Below are 19,404 nucleotides of genomic sequence, written 5' to 3'. Positions count from 1 at the left end.
TTTCCTACATGGGGCTCACGTTCTCACAGCCCCATGATATACATGAAGTCACTGAGACCCAGGGAAGTTCACTGACTTGCCCAGAAACACATACTCGACAAGTGACAGAGGCGGGATAAGAACCCAGGGTGTCCGACTCCCAACCCCGTGCTCCTTCTGTGGAGCGACGAAGGGACGGACCCCTCCTGCGACCACCCTCGGGCCAAAACGTCCCACTTCCCGGAGCGCAGCGCCGAGGATAGATCCGCGGGTGAGATCCGGGCGGTTGTGGAGAGGGGACCCCGGTTGTCCATGCCGGGGGTGGTTTTGTCAAATTCGGGAGCCGTGCCGAAGCGGGAGCTGAGCGACGCCACCCGCCTCTCTCGGCTCACGCGGTGACGGTGGACCCGTGGGAATGGGGAAACGGGGAGGAGGTCTCGTCGACGGGACGGTCCGCGGCGTCGGAGCCGACGGAACTGTGCGGAAAGACCTCGTGGAATAGCGTTCTGACCGATTTAGGGAGGAAGAGATGATAATAATAATAATAATAATAATAATAATAACGGCGTTTTTGAAGGGCTTCCTATGTGCCAAGCACTGTTCTAAGCGCTGGGGAGGATACAAGGGGATCGGGTTGTCCCACGTGGGGCTCACGGTCTTCCTCCCCATTTTCCGGGTGAGGTCACCGAGGCACAGAGAAGTTAAGTGACTTGCCCAAGGACACACAGCTGACAAGGGGCGGAGTCGTGATTAGAACTCGTGACCTCTGACTCCCAAGCCCGGGCTCTTGCCACTGAGCCGCACTGCTTCTCACATGCAGAATGGACGCAGATATGGATGGAAACCGTCGGTCTCAAAGGAGACCGCTCCGTTGTAGAAGAACCGAGGAGGGGCTGGGACTTAGAAAACCCCCGTATTGAGGGGACCGAGGGGGATGGGAAAATGGAGCAAGTGGGACTGTAGACGGACGGAGGAACGACCCATCTAAAGACCTAGATCTCCCTTCCTCCTCTCTCTCCCCTCTCCAGTCTATTCTTCACTCCGCTCCTGATCTTCTGAGCTCCTCATCTTCCCTCCCGAGCCCTGTCCTCTTCCTGACTTCCTTATCACCGGGGATGGTTCGACCATCCTTCCCGTCTCTCAGGCCTGCAACCTCGGTGTCATCTTTGACTCGGCTCTCTCGTTCGCCCCACGCATCCGATCCGTCACCGAAACCTGCCGGTCTCGCCTTCATAATATCGCCAAGATCCGCCCTTTCCTCTCCACCCAAACGGCTGTCTTCTCCGTACGGGCTCTCGTAATATCCCGGCTGGATTATTTTGTCAGCCTTCTCTCTGATCTCCCTTCTTCCTCTCTCTCCCCGCTCCAGGCTATTCTTTACTCCGCTGCTGCCCAGCTCATCTTCCTGCAGAAACCCTCTGGGCATATCACTCCCCTTCTTAAAAACCTCCAGCGGCTGCCTTTCGACCTCCGCACGAAACAAAAACCTCTCACTCTAGGCTTCGAGCCTCTCCATCACCTTGCCCCCTCCTACCTCTCCTCCCTTCTCTCTTTCTACCACCCACCCGGCACGCTCCGCTCCTTTGCCGCCCGCCTCCTCGCCGTCCCCCGTTCTCGCCTATCCTGCCGTCGAACCCCGGGCCGCGTCCTCCCGCGGTCCTGGAATGCCCTCCCTCCTCACCTCCGACAAACTGATTCTCTTCCCCTCTTCGAAACCCTATTTAGAGCTCAACTCCTCCAAGAGGCCTTTCCAGACTGAGCTCCCCTTTTCCCTCTGCTCCCTCTGCTCCCCCTCTACCCCCCCCATCACCTCTCCTCAGCTAAGCCCTCTCTTCTCCCCTTTCCCTCTGCTCCTCCCCCTCTCCCTTCCCCTCCCCTCAGCACTGTACTCGTCCACTCAACTGTATATATTTTCATTACCCTATTTATTTGGTGAATGAGATGTACATCACCTTGATTCTATTATTTTGTTAATGAGATGTACATCACCTTGATTCTACTTATTTGCTATTGTTCTAATGAGATGTTCATCCCCTTGATTCTATTTATTGCTATTGTTTTTGTCTGTCTGTCTCCCCCGATTAAACTATAAGCCCATCAAAGGGCAGGGACTATCGCTGTTACCGATTTGTACATTCCAAGCGCTTAGTCCAGTGCTCTGCACATAGTAAGTGCTCAATCAATACTATTGAATGAATAAATGCATGAATGAATCAATCAATCAATGAATAAAGGCCCCCGGGGCTCAGGTCCCACAGTTCACTCCGACTAAGCCGGTGTCCCACACAGAGCCCCAGATCCCATTTCCATAACTGGCATCCAAGTCGACGACACCATCCTCTTCTGTGCTGTGCCCTCTATGGCCCCCACCCTTCTCTCTCTCTCTCTCTTTCTCTTTCTCTTTCTCTCTCTCTCACACACACACACACACACACACACACACACACACACCAACCTCCCTCCCTCAGCAGTACCACGGCAGCCCCTACCTTCACCTCGATAACGGGTCGAATCTGAAAATCGACCTGATCATCCCGACTGCAGAGGGAGGGTCCTTGAGGCTGGAGAGATGTCTGAAAATGCCCCCGTAGAGACAGAGTCGAACCTACTCAGAGCCGCCCTCGGGGCAGCCCGCCCCGACCTGTGCATCATCGACTTTGGAGGCCGTGGGGATTCCTTCCGGATGCCAGGCTCGTCTGGACGCACGACCGCGGTGACTTGACGCCGAGGCCTCTGTCGGCGACGCCGAATGTGAGGTCGGTCCCTTACGGGCAGGGTGCGCTCGGAACTTCTCTGGGATTTCCGGTCGCTGCGTGTGGGAAACCTCGGTGTGGACCCCCGAATGGCGGAATGAAAAGCCTGGGGTCTCTCCCCAGGCCCTCTGTCCACAGACGCCTCTCGCCGGACTCCGAGGTCTCCGGGACGATCGTCGGTCTCAAAGCGGGGGTACCGCTCTCCTGCTCGTTTCGACCCGTAAGCTCTGGACTGTGGAAGCGTCTGTTCTCAAAGCTGGAAACGGAGAGATAGGAAATTGCAGACCGTCCGATTTGGCAAGTTGCTTTTGGGGGACAGGTAAGGGACGGACGCTGTATTCGACTCCCCTGGGGGCCACGCAACTCTGACCGCCACAGCAAAGATGACTGCAACGCTCTGCCGTATCGACGCTCGGCTACCCCCTTCTCAGAATCCCACGAGGGGCTCATTCATTCTCCGGCGACCCGACACCCGGACGACGTCTAGCACGATGGTCGGCGGTCTCGGACGGGAGTCCGCACGACCCGTCCGCTTCTCCGAGAGGGATGGGGTGTATACGTGTGACCCGCCCTTTTCCGGTCCTGACCCTACCCTCCCGGAATGCTCCCCTGGTGGGCCCCGAGCTTTTCCTGCTCCGGGAGTTAAGCACACACTGCTCCGTCCCGCGGACGGGGTCGTGGGCGCACGGGTGTCCGACCCGTCGACGGAATCGAGGGCCCCGGCTATCCTGGGCCCCGGCTATCCTGGGCCTCGTGGCCGAGTCGGATGGGACCCGCTCCCCGCACGGAGCCTCGGACGGTACGGATCCCTTGACCCGAGAGAGGCGGCCGCTTCTTCTCTCACTTCCCCGGCAGCTGACCCCTCTGCCCGACTGACCCATGGCGACACTAGATCTTGCCTTTGGTGTAGCGATGGATTCTAGGAATTCATCTCTCAACGTCCAGCGAGCGTGAGAATCGATTCGACAGACCCCACGCTGCAGAGGGATGATCCCCCGGGCCGAGGTGATGCCCTGAATGGCCTCTTCTTGGAGTGTGATACTCTATCAGATGTTTCCTCGACTCATCCTACCCTGATCCGTGCACTGCCGAGATTGGCGCGGGGCCCCTTTCGGCGTGTGATCCGACGGCTTTGACGCGCGCCTCCCCTTCTCCCCTTCCGCCCCGTTCTAAAACCCGAGACTCGCTGTAGGAACCTCCGCTGGGTAGGAGGTGGTAGAGCATGGGTAGGATGGAAGAATGATGGGACTGAAGCTTTCTTACCGGTCCCGACCGAAGCCCGGTGAGCCCGAGTGGCCGCTCTCCTTCGCCCCGTCTTCTGAGGCTCTCCTCTGTGGCCAAACTCTCCGGTCTCCGGGACAACCCGTCGTCTCATAGCCGGAGAGGGACCGGTAAGGGAGTTCGGAAAACAGAGGTTTCTTTCGCGCACACCGTTCTCCCTCTCCCCGACGCAACTTCGAACCTATCGTCGAGACAGATGAGGCCTGTAGACGGGCCACGTCGGCTGAGCTGACTGCAACTCTCTGCCCTTTTGACGCTTAATGGCCGTCTCCAAAGACGGGGACGCTGGACTTCCGGAAGACACGTCTGGCCCACGGTGTGAGGTCCTTTCTCCGGGAACCGAGCAGGTGTGGGGAGAACCCGCAAACGGGACGGCGGATGCGGTGGGGTTGACCCCTCTGTGGAATCGAGGGCCCCGGGCCTGCTCGGTCCCACGGTCGAGTCCGACGGAGCCTCGGCTTCCGAAACCGGCCCGGGTGGTCTGGGGGCGGTCCCGTCCCCCCCTCCCCCGTCCTTTCCCGAGTCTAATGGATGACCGGGTCTTTACACGACGTGAATATCCAGCCGGGGGGCGCGGGGAGGAGAACGGACAAGAAAGGTGAACCGCAGGCCGCCTCCTGGAGAAGATGTCATCTGACGGGATCCTTAAAGGTGCGGGTCAAGGATCTTCCATGGGGAAAGGGTGGAGGTCCAAGAAGAAAGGGAAAGCGAGACCATATTAAGAGATGAGAGAAAAACATAGAACATGAAGAGAGGCAGGCTCGACCATTAGCTCACCTCAAGAGTGAAGTGTAAGGGCTAAGTTGTAGAGGAAGTAGGGAGGCTAGGTAGTAAGAGGCTGGGAGACTAACTGAAACCTAAAAAGACTGGGGATAGCGTCAGAGCTGAAGAGTAATCATTAGATTGTATTTATGGAGCAATTAGTGTGTGCACAGCTTGGTACTCACTCCTCCGGAGGATACGCAGACACGTTCCCTGCTCACGATGACTCATCGCCCTCCCCGCCCCCCCCAACCCCTATACCCCCATCGTCCCCGACGCCGTCGTCCCGGCCGATGCCCCGGTCCTCGCTCTCTGGGTCGACCCACGGCCCGCGTTCGATTCTTATACCGGACCCGATGCTTCCCCTCTCGGGGTCATACCTGGAAAGTTTCCAGGGCTCTACCGATCTCGACGACAGAATGGAGACTCGAGGCGTATCCGTTCGGTTCCTAGCGTGCCGGCTGGCGACCGCCAGGCGATCCGCTTAAAGTCAAAACTCCCCCGAGCCCGGCGGGCCGGGAGAGAGTCGAGGGCAGGGACTCGGGTTTACGGTGCAGAAGGAAGCGAAGGTAGACCGCTTTCGCATTTTGACCGAGAATACTCTAGGGATACGCTAACGGAATGATGGCGTTGGGGCATTCCCAGGAAAGATGCTTCTGCGGCAACACCGTGGGTGAGACAGGACTCGGTGGCGTAAAACAAGACGAGACACGGCACTCGAGAGAGGACGAAAGAACGATCGACAGCCACGCCTTTTGCCCTTTATGAGCTTAGGGGCTGCGGTAGGAGACAGACATTGTCATATGCGAACATATTACAGAAACACACAGCGTTGGAGTTGAAAGGCAAACGATTTCGTTTGAGACAGATCGAGCCACAGCGACGCCGCGGATGAGGGAGATGTATGTCAGAGGTGACCGGAGATGCACGTTGCGTGAGCAAGTTCCTCACGGCCCCGGCGACTCCACGTGGTCTGCGCCGAACGGAACGGCCGGCGGTCGGCCGGTCGCGACCTCATCCGCGCTTTGGGCGCCGTCCCTCTCATCTTGGCTCCCCCGGGAAAGCGGGCGGACGTCTGTCAGTCGAAAAGGACGGCCCCGGTGACGAGCGTGCTATGAGGGTGGACTGCTTAGGACTCTCTCTCCTGCCTCCTCTGTACCGAGAAAGTCAAGACAAGTCCTTGGGGGAGCAGACTTTTCATCCCAGATAAGCCTCAAGATTCCCCTGGGCTCACTGGGCCTCCTCTGGAGATGTGGGTGGAGACACACAGGCACGCGCGCACACACACACACACACACACACACGGGGTCTCCGCCTTGATACTGACCTCCCACTCTCCCGGGAGCAACCCGTAACAGAGAATGGAAAGGTCCCTTCTTTAGGAGCTTTCTAGAAATGGGCCAGGTGGTACCAATAAAAGAACTCTTCACTACTCTGCTCTACCTATCTTTTCATACTGGACCCCTCTCTTCAACAGAAACCAATGCCCTCGCCCCCTGTCCCCCCCGCCCCCAACCACCAAATATCAGGCCAGGAGGCTGGCATTCCTGAGGCCAGACATCCCCGGTACGTTTGCACATTGGGCACAAGTCAGTGTCTAATACTGGGCCTGCATTTTCAGCTCCAGGGCCTACGTGCTTGACTCTCAAGGAAATGTATCTACTGCACCTCACTGAGTCTCTTTACATTGACACGCATGTCCTACCAGATGTTCTAGAACTCAATTTCTCAGGAAAGGATAAGCTAGACAGTGACAATCCCTGTCTTCCTCCAGACAAAGTACCACCTACCTTGCTTCCTCAGAAACCGTCGTCACACATGGAAGAGTCCCTTCTTTGGGGACTGTGGATGTGCCAGGTGAATCGGAAGTCACGGGGAGGTCCGATCCGTCGACGGAGGCGAGGGGCCCGGGCCTTGGGGCCTATGGCCGAGTCAAACGGAACCGGACCCCGTTTCCGCGACCGGCTGGCGCATCCACGGCCGTGTCCTCCTCCTCGCCGTCTATCTTCCCAACCCCCACCAGCTTCACACGCACACGCTCGACACCTTCCCTCGGATGGAGCGGTATGGACCGTGGCTCCTTCTCAATAACGGGGCAAGTCTGAGAATTGACCTGACAGTCCAAAGTGCAGAGGGATGATCCTCAAGGCTACAGAAATGCAAGGGACAGCCTCTGGATTTTCATAGAGTCATATTTCTGGAGAATTGACTGTACTAAGCACTCGTGAGAGTACGACGCAAACGACAGACAGACATTCCCTGCTCATAGAGCTCACAGTCTAGAAGGGGTGGGGGGAGCGGGGCAGACAGGCATTTACATACACGAATCACTAAATAAATAAATTACAGCTAGGTAGATAGATAGACATACACACATGGGCTGTGGGGATGGGAGGGAGAATGAATAAAGACCCTAAGTCAGGGTGATGCATAAGGGAGCGGAAGAAGAGGGCTCAGGTGAGGCTTCTTAGTGGAGATACATCTTCGGTGAGGCTCCGAAATGGCGGACAGGAATCATCAGTCCGACGGGGGGAAGGAGGATGTTGGAACGGGTCGGCGGGGAGATAGGTGACGTCATGAGGGTTGGCGTTAGAGGAACAGAGTGTGTGGGCTGGGTGGTACTTGGAGAATAGCGATGTGACAGAGCAGTAGGGGTGAGTTTTGTTTGTTGCAGAGGTGGATGGTCAACTGCTGGAGTTTTTCGGACAGCAGGGAAACTTGGTATGAACGTTTTTGTAAGAAAACTGTCCGGGGAGCAGACCGGAGCATGGCCCGGACGGAAGGTCGGCGAGGAGGCTGATAGGATCGTCGGGGCGGATAGGATGAGTGCTTGCATTAATGGGGTAGCGGTTTGAATGGAGACCAAGGGGCAGATTTTAACCATGGAAAGAGACCGAAGAGAAAGTACCGTACTCTCTGTAGAGAAAGTAATAGCTAGTCCGGGTCTCCCCTCTCCCATTCCACTCCAAACCGTGGACGGTGGGGACTCGAGGCCGCGAAACTTCCCACCGAGTATCGGAGCCGTTTGAATGAACGACTCCGGAGACTTGCCGCCGAGGCCTCCTCTGGCAACACGGTACCGGACCCCGGAGCGTCGGTCCGATCAAGGTGGGGGACCATCCATCGGAGTCGCGCCGCAAGTCCTGGCCGACGGGCATCCGAAACCTCGGCGGGAACGTGTCCCTCTGCGATCCCCAGGTTTGTCCCTCTCGGCCTGCCCTCAGTCCTCAGGCGAGAACCGCTTCCGAATCACCAGATGCTGATGTCTCCGGGACAGTCGGGGGCCTCCAAGCTGGGGAGAGAAGGGTAGGGGTTTCAGATGACTCTTTTCCTTAGCAAGCATTCAATTCTACCACCTGCCAAAAACCTCGACGCCGTGAGAGGGCAGCTCTCCACAAACAGAGCGAGCACACTTGAGCCGAAGGCAAAACTCTGCCCGACTGATACTTGACCACCCACTCCGAATCTTTTGGGCCAGAGAGCGCTCATATTCCGGGGACGGGAGGTCCGACCCAAGCCGGACTCAATCCAGTTGTACCACGCCCACCTTCTGCACTCCTCGTCCGCACCGGTGATGACCCGTTCGCAGAACTCTGCTCGTCGGCCAGGAAGAGAGTGGACACGGTGAAGTACTTCCTCGCCCTCTGCAGACATAGGCCTCCCATAAGCCACCACTGGCAGTCCCAGACGGGTCTCTTCGCCGGGGCCTGACGGTCTGCGGATGAACCCCGAAGACGGGACTGTGGTTGGAAGGAGGTGTGACCCATCTCTAGAATTCTCGGTCTCAAAGTCGGGCCAGATAGAGCCGGTTCGCTGCACGGAGTCCCGGGCCTTGTTTCCGGAAGCAGCCTCCACACCGAGATCGAGAGCCTCCTCCTAACTATCCTTCCCCAAAAGCTAACCTCATTTTACACACACAGACCCCCCCAAAAATCCTTGGCCCGCACTGTTCAATCCCTCACTGGTGGGGCAAGTCTGGAGATTGACTTGACCGTGCCCACACGGTAAGGAGACGGTCCTCATGGCCAGGGTGATTCACCGAGTACCATCTGTTTGGAGAGTAATCGCCGGTCAGATTCCTCCCTTCATCATCCTACCCCAAGTTGGGCTTCACGGGGCTTCTCCCCGTGACTGAGTCGGCAAGCCATAGAGCCGGAAAGGGTGTGGGCGAAAAGCGGGGGCTCAAAACCAAACACTCCTCCGGGTGAGTGGCCGAGAAGCCGGGAGCGTCTCTCTGATCAAACTCTTCCGTTCCTGGGGTTTCTCCACTGATCCTGGCTGAAACCCATTTGGGGTGGCGGAACCTGACCCTGGGAGAGAGACGTAGATTGGTGAGCCCAAAGGGCCGGATTCCCCGGTCCTGCCTTCTGAGGTCCTCGTCTGTTACCGAACACCTCGATCTTTGGGAACGGCATTTCTCACATCTGGAGAAGGAGGAGGAGGAGATGGCAAACCCCCCGTATTTTGGGTTTATTTGAGGGTAGAGAGGGAGAGAGGCAAGCGTTGTTTTCCCCTTCCCCTCCCGCCAAAGAACAGTCACCACTCCACCTAAGCAGACAACGGTGCAAGTCAACTCCTAGCCCCACGTCTCACTGCTTTTCTCCTCCCAACTCCTACCTCTGCCGAATGGGACTCAGACTGGAGTCCTCAAGGCTCTGCTTCTTAGAGAGGAATGGTGTGGACATGTTGATGCCACTCTGTCCTGATCCTAACATTAGATCCCCAGAACCTACCAACTGCAGACACAGAAGGGTACCTTTCTCAAGGGACCGAGGATAGATTAGGGATGTGCTTAATACGTGCCAGGACGAGGGAGACGTCCGAGGCGAGCGAGACGAGCGGACGGTGCCGGAGACCTCGGAGCCGATAGAGTCGAAGGCGACGACGGAGATGTCGGACGTCCCGTCTATCTGCCGAGAGATGTGAAATGATCACATTGGCCCTCGGTGCAGTAACTCCCATTGGCCTGAAATTACCCCAATTAGCCCGTAATAACTCCCAGTCCGCCGACCCCTAAGTGTCTCACCCCAAACTCAAGCCCGCTATCATTTCCTTTCAGGATATGCCCAAGTAAAACTTATTTCACACAGGAACCATTGATGGCTATGGGAAGGGGAGGGTGCCACAACTTCTCTCCCCTGGTTACTTCACTGGTAAAATGGATATGAAGATTACGCACCCCATGTTGGACAGTGACCATGTGCCTGGCACATGATTATTATCATTATTATTATGAGTTTCACAGAACCCTGAAACACAGAGTTTTAGAGCAGCCTATTCCATGGTCCTATGTGCAGTGGAGGGTTTAGAAGCTCCTTTAGGTTCTCAGTTTACAAAAACTCTCGACACAGAAAGGATCCCGAACACCCCCGCATCAGTCCCCCTCAAACTATCACTCCAGTGCTTTCCGGGGATGAAACTAATTGCCCCGACAAGGCAAATTCCATGGACCGGTGTCATGCTTCCAGCCCCCCACCGATTTGGTCTCACCAGGGGTTCCCTATAATGCTCCTCCTCCTCAAGTGATGAGCCAGTGATGAGTGATGAGTCTCAGAACCGTCTGGACCCACAACCGGGGCAACTCGCCGCCAAGGGGTCCTCGGGCAAAACGGAACAGGACCTCCAGACCGTCAGTCCGATGCAAACGGGTTAGAATTGGAGCTCGTCCACCGACACCGACCCATGCGGTTACGTGAACCTGGCGGGGGACGGCTGCACCAGAGATGCTGAAGGTGTGGGTTTCTCGCCGTCCCCGCCGTCCGCAGCCAAGGACCACATCTAAATCCTAGATGGTAAATGGTCTCGAAACTAGAGAGACAAGGGTAGGGGTGTCAGATGACTTTTTTTAGGTGCGAGTTTTCCCTAACACCTCCCAGTGACCCCAACACCAGACGCAATCCAACACACCTAAGCAGAATGCAAGACTTGACACTACGAATGCTTAACCACCCCCTCCAAATCTGTCAGTCCAGGAGCGCCTTGTACTCCAGAGGCTGGTGGCCCAACCCAAACCGGACAAAATTCAGTTTTGAGTACCGTACCGGCACTCCACGCACCCTGTCCGCACCCGTGACGACCCGATCCCGTAGCTCTGCTTTTCAGAGAGGAGCGGAGTAGATAGAGTGATGCTCTTCCCGCCCGGCCCTGGACACGAGACTCCCCGAAGCCGCCGGTGGCGGACCATCGGTCCCTTCTCTGGGACCTGAAGGCGACTCAGGTCGGCGCTGCAGACGGGACTGTGGGTGCGGAGAAGTTCGATCCATCTATAGAATTAAGCGCCCCGAGTCCTCTCTATCCCACAGTCGAGTCGGACGGAACCGGTTCCCTGCCGAGAACCCCGGCGCTGGTTTCCTGAACTGGCCTCCCTAGCGAGACTCCCTAACTAGCCTTCCCTAAAAGCTATCCCCATTATTCTCTCACAAACACACATGCGATAAAATACTTTACGGTGGCAACATGGTCCAGCTAGTTCAATCCCTCCCAGATGGGGCAAGTCTGAGGTTTGACTTGAGTGTGCCCATTCTGCAAGGGGTTCATCCCCAAGGCCGGGGCGATGCATTCTCTCCGTTTGGAGAGAAATTGTCCATCAGACTATTTCTTGCAATCCTACCCCCAAGCTGCGCATTACAGGCCTCTTGCTGCGTCTGCACCCGTGAGATGTGGAGACGGTAGGGGTGTGGGAAAATCTTGGGACTCACCACCGACATCTCCTCCGGGCGCCAGGCGCGGGACCCTGGACCATCGCTCTGATGGAAGTCCATCGCTACTGGAACTTCTCCTCCATCTACACTGGTGAAAACCACCTAGGGTTGAGGAAATTGGCCTGGGATTTGTGAGCTCGAGGGGCCGGGTTCCCCCACCCGGCCTTCTGAGGTCCTTGTCTGCTGCCAAACACTTCAGTCTCCGGGAGAATCCGTTCTCCCAGCTGGAGGTGGAAGGATAGGAGAATTACAGACAACTTGGCTTTTGGGGGGGTTTTGGTGGGGGCCAAGCGTGGGGGAGAGGAGCAAAGTACCGTTCCCCTCCCCAAACTCTGACCACCACAGCTAAGCCGACTGCAACGCTCTGCCCTATTAATAATTAGCTGCCCCTTCCTCAGAATCCCAGCAGGGGCTCATTCTCCAGGGTCCGGAGGTTCAGAGCAACTATACGAGTCAATTTTTAGTGCAAAGCCTGCCCGCTCCACTCCTCCCCACCACGGCGATGTTGACGTGGTCTCGGACGGGAGTCCGCCCGACTCCGCTTCTCAGGGATAAATGGGGTGGACGCGTCGAGGCCATCTGGCCCGCCCCTGATGCTAGACTCCCGGAAGCCACCGCCACTGGCAGGCCCAGGCAGGTCGCTTCTCCGGGAGCCCATCTTGCACCATTTGACCCCGCGGACGGGGCTGTGAGCAAGTAGGGTTTGACCCTTAAATAGAATTAAAGGCCCCAGATCTTCTCAGCCCCTCGGTCACGTCTGACAAAACTAGGTTCCTGCCCAGTGCCTCGGCTTCCAGAACCTGCCTCCCTGCCAAGAGTGGCAGCCCCCACCTCATCATTCTATCCCCAAAGCTAAGTCCCTCTCTCACTTTCTCTCTCTCTCAAACACACACACACTCCCCCTCCACCCACCCACCCACCCACCCACCTTTTCCTTTGTGGTGGCAGTGTGGCCCAAAGCTCCATCTCTCCAGGGTGGGGGAAATCTGATAATTGATTTGACTGGACTCACAGTGCAAGGGGATGATCCTCAAGACCAGGGCAAGGTGTCGAGCAGCCTCTGTTTGGAGAGTACTAGCCCTTCAGATTCTTACTCGGGTCAACCTACACCGAGCTGTGCATGACAGGGGTGGGTGCTGCGGGACTCCTGTCTGCGTCCTAGCCGCTGGGTCACCCACCCGGTGTGTGTGGGGAGCGGGAAGGAGGGGGAAAAGATCATGTTAATGACCCGATGAGAAGTAGCATGGCCTAGTGGCTAGAACACAGGCCTGGGAGCTCAGAATGACCTGAGTTTCAAACCTGGCCCTGACACTTGCCTGCTCTTTTACCTGGGACAAGTCACTTGGCTTCTCTGTGCCCCAGTTGCCTCACCTGCAATACGGGGATTAAGACTGGGAGCCCAACTGGGACAGGGGCCACGTCCAACCCGATTTGCTTGCCTCCACGCTCTCGCTTAACATGGTGCCTGGCAAATATTTAGTGCTTAACGCATGTCTTTATTATCATCCTCATCATCATCGTGAGTTTCACAAAATCCTGCAACACAGGCCTTGAGAGCAACCTTTTCTGCAGCCCCGGGTCAAGTGGAGGGTTTAGAAGTTCCTTTCAGTTCTCGTTTTTCCTACTCTAGGCACCCAAAGGACCCAGAACCCCACATGGGTCTCCCTCAAACCATCGCTCCAGTGCCTTCTGTTGAGGAAACTACTTGCAATGACACTGCATTTTCTGGGAACAACTGATAATAATAATAATAATAATAATAATGATAATTGTGGTATTTGTTGAGCGCGTGCTATATGATAAGCACTGTACTAAGCGCTGGGGTAGATACAGCACATTAGGTTGGACACAGTCCCTGTCCCACGTGGGGCTCAGACGCAATCCCCATTTTACAGATGAGGTAACTGAGGCCCAGAGAAATGAAGTGACTTACCCAAGGTCACACAGTGGACAAGTGGTTGAGGAGGGATTAGAACCCCACGGCTTCTGACTCCCAAGCCCGGGCTCTTTCCACCAAGTCATGCTGCTTCCTATAATGGTATTTGTTAGGTGCTTACTATGTGCCAAGCACTGTTCTAAGCCCTGGGGTAGATAGAAGGTAATCATATTGTCCCACAGAGAGCTCACAGTCTTAGGCCCCATTTTACACATGAGGTAAATGAGGCACAGAGAAGTGAAGTGCCTTGCCAAAAGTCACACAGCTACAAGTGGCAGAGCTAGGATTTGAACCCATGATCCCTGACTCCCAAGCCCAGGCTTTTGTCACTAAGCCATGCTGCTTCTCCAGCCCCCTACTGATTTGTTCTCAGCCTAGATTCCCAAGAATGCTCTTCTCCAAAAAATCATAGGCTGCACACGCACGCACACACACCCGCACACACACCCACACCCACGCACACACCCACGCACACACCCCCGACCTTGAAAATTCACACATCCCTGATGCTGGGTCCCCTTTCTCCCCAAGTCCTCCGTGCCCAGAGGCAGCAGAGGGCTCCTTTCTCCTTTCTCTGGGTTGTTCTGTGGGGGACAATGCTGAAGACCAAACCGTGGACTCAGGTAGGTTTGACCCGTCCATAGATATAAAGGGCCCAGGTCTTCTCCGGCCCACGGTCCGGTCGGCGGAATCTATCTCCGGGACGGATCCCGGGCCCCTGAATCCAGGTCCGGTCTCGGTGCCGAAAGAGAGGAGGCCCCTTCTTAGCAACTGACTTGTCACCCTGACTTGCTCCCTTTCTTCATCCCCCCTCCAATCTCCACTTAGATCAATGTCTGTCTCCCCCTCTAGACTGTGAGCTCATTGTGGGCAGGGAATGGGTCTGCTTATTGTGTCACTGTACTCTCCCAAGCCCTCAGTACAGAGCTTTGCACACGGTAAGTGCTCGATAAATACCATTCGATGAATGAACGACCCCCTCACGCCTCCAAGTCGATCCCACGGTGCACACACGCATCCCACACAAACCCATCGCTTTCCAGAGGAGGCAGCAGGTACCGCCGGCAATACGATATTTATCCTCAAGGAAACGGCATCGTCGGATTGGGGGCCGAGGATGGTTCTCAGTTCGGTCCCTGGAGAGGCCTGGGGAGCCATCCAGTCGTCTCCACGCCGCCCAGTCGAGATCCTCAAGGCCACGGAGGACCCGAACGCTCCGCGTCCGGCGTGACGGCCGGCGACGGGTCGGTCGCGACGTAGTCCATTCTTTGGGTGCCTTCCCTCATCTCAGCTCCACTCTGAACACGAGCGGTGGTTGGTCAGAAACGATAACCCAAATGACAAGTATGGTTTCAGGGTAATAATAATAATAATGATAATAATAATAATGTTGGTATTTGTTAAGCGCTTACTATGTGCCGAGCACTGTTCTAAGCGCTGGGGTAGACAAAGGGGAATCAGGATGTCCCACGTGGGGCTCACAGTCTTAATCCCCATTTTACAGATGAGGCAACTGAGGCACAGAGAAGTTAAGTGACTTGCCCACAGTCACACAGCTGACAAGTGGCAGAGCTGGGATTCGAACTCATGACCTCTGACTCCAAAGCCCGTGCTCTTTCCACTGAGCCACGCTGCTTCTCTCACCACAGCTACAAAGTCAAGACAAGTCCTTGCGGGAACTTCCCATTCGTTCCGGATAGGCCTCGGTACTCATCTTTGCTCTCTGGGCCTCCTCTGGCCATAGGTGTAAGCAAGTGTCCGTCCCAGGGAAGAGACTGACATTTCTCCATTGGGGCTGACCCGTGCACATCTGGAATGGCGGATCCTAGCCCCAAATGACAATTGGATTAGTTAGACAGCTTTCGGTCCATCCTACATGTGGCACACACTATTTACTAAATACTAAGCACTTAGAAGAGCACAGTGCAATAAGGAGACATGGGCCCTGCCCATCAGAAGATTACAATCTAACAGGGCCAACAGGTACCTGTCATATTCTAGCACTTCCTCCTACTGGCAATATTAGTGTCGAGGTGCCATAGGGAATGAGGATTAGTGAATGCCCAAGTCTTAAAGTGTTGAAAGCATCGAAGCGGCAGTTTGTGGGAAGGGACTGGGGGGCGGGAAGAAGGGTTAATCACGCACTGTCTCCCAGAGAATGTCATCTCAGAGCATCCTTAAAGATGGAAGTCATGTGAGAAAGTTGGGGCAGAGTTGAAGGGTCAAAGGAAGAGTAAGCGAGAGAATAGCGCGCGAGAGAGAGGGAGAGAGAGGGAGAGAGAGAGAGAGGCACAATCAGTAGCTCACTCGAGTGAAGTGTATCGGCTGAGTTTAGGGGCGAAAGAGTGAGGCTAGCTGGTGAGTATCTGTGGGACCATCTGAAGTCTAAAGGGAGTGGGGATATCATGAGAATAGAAGAGGTTCCAACCTTTGGGCGGGGGAGGGGGGCAACCACAGGAAGTGTCAGAGGAAGAACAGAAAGAAAGGCCAGAGGAGGCAAGCCAGGAGGGGGCTGCGGTGCAGAAATGGAGAGTACTTCGTGTTCCCAGGTCAAAAGGGTGATGCACGGTATCAGATGCAGCTGAGAAGTTGAGAAAGACGTGACAGAGGATGAGGACCAGAATGAGGAGTCCTTTTCGGTAGTGACAGGATTCATTCAATACTTCCTAAATGCAGAGCGTGTTATCAAGCACTGGCAGTCACCTCCGTGAAAAGGCGGGAGTTGGGGGCACTGGGGCTTTAAGGTAGGACTGAAAGGTCTAGAACAGATGGCAAAGGCAGTACACGAGGGAGTTCACCGAAGGAGAGGAATCACCGTGGCCGAGCCGAAGACGGGCAGAGTTAAATTCCTTCTCAGCAGCTGTGAGATCGTCGAGGTGGTCCCGGTACTTAGACTCCCCCCGACGGCACTCCGCGGAATGAGTGGTCTGATGGTGCTCCTGCAAGTGGAGAAGGAAATGGGAGGCGATGCAAACAATACGGTTTCTCCAAAATAAAGATATTCCTCCACCACCCTCTAATCAACCTATTGTTCAACAGGCCTGAGAGAACTGCCACAGATGCCCAAGCTTCTCCACTCTTCCCTAACCCTCCCACTGGATCTTCCACACTCCCGGGCTGGGAGAGGCCCGCACTTAAAGAGCAAGAAATTTCCAGTGCGGTGGCAGACTAAACAGGAGAGGGGTAAGGCCTACGGTACCCAGGACCAAATCTTTCTATGCTCCCTACAGAGATTCAGATTAGGAGGAGGTAGATGGTGACAACCACTGCCTTGTGGGATGGCCGTGGGACTTCCTTCCGACTCTCAGGACCATCTAGACGATGAACTTTTGCGGGGGCCGGGGGAGGGCTCGCCGTCGAGGCCTCCTCCGGCCACGTGGTACGAAAAAGGTGGGGAACGATTGGCGCTCCTCTTCCGGTCCTGCCGGTTGCACATCTGAAACCTCGACAGGAACGCCTGGATTTAGCGATCGCGAAGATAGGGGTTTCTCACCTCGCCCTCCGTCCACACCCGAAGTCGTAACCGAAATCGCCGGATGCTGATGTCTCCCAGAGAATCAGTGGTCTCGAAGCTGAAGAGAGAAGGTTTGGGCTTTCAGATCTGGTTAGCAAGCATTCAATTTTCCCTCCTCCCGATGACCCCAACCAGGGGAGGAGAGGTCTACAGATCCAGAGGATCGATCACACGTAAGCGACATGCAAAACTCTGCCCTACTGATACTTAACCACCCCCTTCAAATCGGCCCTTGCCTCACCATCCAAATGGCTATAACATTAATACGATCACTCATCCTATGGGGCTTGGATACCGCATCAGCCTCCTTCCTGACCTCCCAGTCTCCTGCCTCTCCCCACTGCAGTCCATACTTCACTCTGCTTCCCGGATCAGTGATCTACAAAAACGTTCACGACACGTCACCCCGCTCCTCAAAAAACTCCAGTGATTTCCCACCCAGCTCCGCATCAAACAAAAATCCCTCACCGTTGGCTTTGAAGCACTCGATCAGCTTGCCCCCTCCTACCTCACCTCGCTACTCCTCTACTACAACCGAGCCCACCCGCTTCGTTCCTCTTAATGCTAACCTTCTCACTGTGCCGCAATCTCGCCCATCTCATCGCCTACCCCTTGCTCACAGCCCTTCTCTGGCCTGGAACGCCCTCCCTCCTTAAGTCTGACAGGCAATTACGCTCCCCCGCTTTGAGGCCTTATTCAAGGCTCATCGCCACCCAGAGGCCTTCCCTGACTTAAGCCTCACTTTCCTCTTCTCCCACTCCCTTCTGCATCGCCCCACTTGGCTCCCTTTCTTCTTCCCCACTCCCGGCCTCCCAACACTTATGTACGCATCCGCAATTTCTTTATTTCCATCAATGTCTGTTTCGTGGCTGTAGACTGTAAACTCGCTGTGAGCTGGGAATGTGTCGGTTTACTGTTGTGTCGTACTCTCCCGAGCACTTAAGACAGTGCTCCGCACACAGTAAGCACTCAATAAATACTATCAAATGGAACCGAATCCCACCAAGACCCGTGCACTTCCAGGCATCGAGGATGCCGGACTTCCCTCGGGATCTCATAGCTGTCCGAACACCAAATTCGGCGGGGGAGGGGGACACCACGGTGGAGGCCTCCTCCGGCAACACGGAAAAGGACCCCGAAGCGTCGGTCCGACGGAGGTGGGGATGATCAGAGCTGCTCTGCCCGTCCCTTCCGGTGGACAACCCGAAACCTCGGTGGGGTTACCTGGATTAGTGATCCTGAAGGTATGGGTTTCTCACCCTGCCCTCTGTCAGCAGCTGAGGTCCACATCTCATTCGCCAGATATTAATGTCTCCAGTAGAATCGAGGACTTTGAAGCTGGAGAGAGAGAGGTAGGGGTTTCAGACAGCCTTTTTTTTTTCCTTTTTTTTTCCCCCTTCCTTAAGCACTCAATTCTCCCATGACCTCACCACCAGGTGACATGAGGTCTACAGACAGTGACAATCAAACCCACTTAAGATGAATAAAACTCTCTGATACACTAACACTTAACCACCCCTTTCTTAATCACCTCTGTTCGTCCAGGAAGGGCTTGGGCTCCCGGGACTGGAGATCCAACCCAAACTGAACAAAATTCAGTTTTGGCCTTTCTTCTATGCTCCCTGACTGCAGGTGACAACTCCATCTCAGAACTCTGCTTTTCAGAGAGGAATAGACTAGATACACCGATAATTTTCCTGCCCGATTCAGGAGTCAGACCCTAGACTCCCAGAAGCCAACGCTGGCAAGCCAAGACAGGTCCATTGTGTTCTAATCCCGGCTCCGCCACTGGTCTGCTGTGTGATCTTGGGAAAGTCACTATACTTCTTTGGGCCTCAATTACCTCATCTGTAAAATGGGGAGAGAGACTGTGAGCCCCGCATGGGACAGGGATTGTCTCCAACCCGATATGCTCGCATCCATCCCGACGCTTAGTACTAGTAAGGGCTTGACAAATTTCATAATTATAACTAGTATTTCCCAGGGCCTGAGAGTGAGCAGGTCGACTCTGCAGGCAGGACCGTAGGTCCAGAGAGGTTTGACCCATCTGTAGAATTAAGGACTCTGGGTCTTCTAAGTCCCACAGTCCAGTCAGACAGAACTGGTTTCTTGCAAGGACCCCGAGGCCCTGTTTCCAGAATCTGCCTCTGTACTGAGAATGACAGCCTTCTCCTGACTATCCTTCCTCAGAAGCTAATCCCATTATTCTCTCTCTCTCTCTCTCTCTCACTCTCTCTCTCTCTCACACACACACACACACACACACACACCCCTCCCTCCCCCCCGCCCCCCCCCCACGCAATCCTTCCCTTTGTGGTGGCAACATGGTCCACACAGTTCAATCTCTCACTGGTGAGGTAAGTCTGGGAATTGACTTGCCTCCTCCTCATTATCTTTTCCAAAAGCTAACCTTATGATTCTCTCTCTCTCACTCAGACACACACACACACAAACACAATGCAAGTCCAGGGATTGACA

The 19,404-nt window shown here is 55.3% G+C and overlaps 2 long non-coding RNA genes across 2 annotated transcripts; both read right to left on the bottom strand.

The window, feature by feature from the left end:
- Window positions 1-5,492: 5,492 nt before the first annotated feature.
- On the bottom strand, window positions 5,493-6,763 carry LOC120638224. The gene is made up of 2 exons (XR_005659774.1): window positions 6,566-6,763; window positions 5,493-5,850 (listed from the first exon to the last, which is right to left on the bottom strand). It is a non-coding gene; the product is annotated as an uncharacterized LOC120638224 (long non-coding RNA).
- A 186-nt stretch (window positions 6,764-6,949) lies between these two features.
- On the bottom strand, window positions 6,950-9,186 carry LOC120638223. The gene is made up of 2 exons (XR_005659773.1): window positions 8,323-9,186; window positions 6,950-8,067 (listed from the first exon to the last, which is right to left on the bottom strand). It is a non-coding gene; the product is annotated as an uncharacterized LOC120638223 (long non-coding RNA).
- Between the last annotated feature and the right edge of the window lie 10,218 nt (window positions 9,187-19,404).

Source organism: Ornithorhynchus anatinus, chromosome 2 (assembly GCF_004115215.2).
Source record: "Ornithorhynchus anatinus isolate Pmale09 chromosome 2, mOrnAna1.pri.v4, whole genome shotgun sequence".
Lineage (NCBI taxonomy): Eukaryota > Metazoa > Chordata > Mammalia > Monotremata > Ornithorhynchidae > Ornithorhynchus > Ornithorhynchus anatinus.
This window is presented reverse-complemented; position numbering and strand designations above follow the sequence as displayed.